This window comes from Conger conger, chromosome 13 (genome assembly GCF_963514075.1).
Source record: "Conger conger chromosome 13, fConCon1.1, whole genome shotgun sequence".
NCBI classification, from domain to species: Eukaryota; Metazoa; Chordata; class Actinopteri; order Anguilliformes; family Congridae; genus Conger; species Conger conger.
Window position 1 is genome coordinate 44849974 of NC_083772.1, and position 2500 is coordinate 44852473.

The following is a 2500-nucleotide window of genomic DNA, read 5'->3' on the forward strand; positions in this document are numbered from 1 at the left end:
TTGTCCTTAGTCAGTAAGTGCATCATTCTGACCAGGTGTTTAGTATCGCTGCGGGTTTTCCTCTTGACACGGTAACGTAGATTTTTTTAAATTGCTCATTTGAACAGCAAGGGTTAGGGCTTGAGCCAGGTTGTTTGTCTATTACCTGTTAATCACTTCTACTGGTTGCATACCTGTAGAGTGATTGAACATTTGTCTTGCGTAACTTAAATAGCTGTGGAATTTATCAGTAGATTAGCTTTGATTTGGTATTGCTTGTGAGCAATTGTAGGCCATTTAAATAGTCCCCGTTTGTGATGTTATGTTTCTCCCCATCCCAGTCTGCTCTCTCCCTCAAAGACCCCCCCTGCGACGTGGGCCTCCACGGCGTCGGAACCCCTCAAACCTCAGCTATCCCCCGCTGACCCCCTGTGAGGACTTTGCTGTCACAGGGGGACTATGGAACTGCCAGTCTGCCACTCGGAAGGCTGACTTCATCCCTGCGTATGCCTCCCTCCAGTCCCTACAATTCCTTGCCCTAACTGAGACCTGGATCACACCTGACAACACCGCCACTCCCGCTGCCCTCTCATCCTCCTTCTCCTTCTCGCACACTCCCCGGCCTTCCGGCCGTGGCGGTGGTACTGGTCTTTTAATTTCCCCCTCGTGGAAATTCTCTGTTCTCCCCCTCTCTGACCTGTCCATATCCACTTTTGAATTCCATTCTGTTGCAGTATCCTACCCTACTAACCTTTTCATTGCAGTTATCTACCGTCCTCCAGGGCCCCTGGGAAACTTCCTTGATGAGCTAGACACCCTTCTCAGCTCCTTCCCTGAGGATGGCACCCCACTGATTCTCCTTGGAGACTTCAACATCCACCTAGAAGCCTCCCAGTCTGCTGCCTTCCTACCGCTAATCCACTCCTTCGGCCTCTCCCTGCAACACTCTCCTCCGACCCACAAGGCGGGCAATGTCCTAGACCTTGTCTTTGTAAGGAACTGCTCATGCTCCAATTTCACGGTTACCCCTCTGCATACATCTGATCACCACTTCATCTCATTCTCCCTCCCTCTTCCTCCCCATCCTCCTGTCCCTCCTCCCTCCCACACTTCCTCAGCCCGCCGTAACCTCCGCTCCCTCTCACCCTCTTCCTTTGCCAGCACCGTCACCGCCTCACTCCCCCCTCTCGAATCCTTCTCCAAACTCCCCGCTGACTCTGCATCTGCCACCCTCCTTTCATCTCTCTCCTCCGCCTTTGACTCTCTCTGTCCCCCTGTCTCAAAGCCACCTCGCACATCCCCTCCCAGTCCTTGGATATCTGACACCCTCCGTACCTCCAGGGCCAGCCTCCGCGCAGCGGAGAGGAAGTGGGGGAAATCCAGAGACGCTTCCGACCTCATGACTTACCAGTCTCTCCTGGCGGCATTCTCTTCCGATGTCACTGCCGCCAAAGCAAAATACTATCAAACGCAAATTCAGAACTCTGCTTCTAACCCCCGGAAACTTTTCTCCATTTTCTCCTCTCTCCTCAACGCACCGCCTCCTCCTCCTCAGTCCTCCTTCGCTGCTGATGACTTTGCTGATTTCTTCGATGAGAAGGTCGCAGTCATCCGCAGATCCTTTACAACCGCCGCCCCCCTCACTGTGCCCTTCCCCCCCTCTAGGCCCATCCCTTCCTTTTCCACTTTCTCCCCCCTTACAGACTCTGATGTTTCTCAACTCCTGCTCTGCCACCGCCCTACAACCTGTGCCCTTGACCCTATCCCCTCTTCTCTTCTCCAAACTATCACACCTGACATTCTCCCATTTGTCACCTCCCTTGTCAACTCCTCCCTGTCTTCCGGCTGTTTTCCGGCATCCTCCAAGAGGGCCCACATCACTCCGCTGCTAAAAAAGCCTACCCTGGATCCCTCCATCATCCAGAACTACCGCCCGGTATCTCTTCTTCCTTTCCTTTCTAAAACTATAGAACGAGCCGCTTCTACTCAACTTTCTTCCTTCTTTTCTAACAACAACCTGCTAGACCCCCATCAGTCTGGCTTCAGATCGGGCCACTCGACAGAGACTGCGCTCCTCTCCGTCAGTGAGTCACTTCATGCCGCACGAGCAGCCTCCCTCTCCTCTGTCCTCATTCTTCTAGATCTCTCTGCTGCCTTCGACACTGTGGATCACTCCATCCTCCTGTCTGCCCTGTCAGCAACGGGCATCTGTGGCACAGCCCTGGACTGGATTGAGTCCTACCTCTCTGGTCGCTCCTTCCAGGTTGCCTGGGCTGGTTCGGTATCGACACCTCGGCCCCTCGCCACAGGAGTTCCCCAGGGCTCAGTCCTTGGCCCGCTTCTTTTTTCTCTCTACACTCGCTCCCTTGGCCCTGTGATCACTGCACATGGGCTATCCTACCACTGCTATGCGGACGATACCCAACTCTTCGTCTCGTTCCCGCCGTCTGATACGCAGGTTTCAGCCCGTATCTCTGCTTGCCTGAGGGACATCCAGAGCTGGATGGACAACCACCATCTA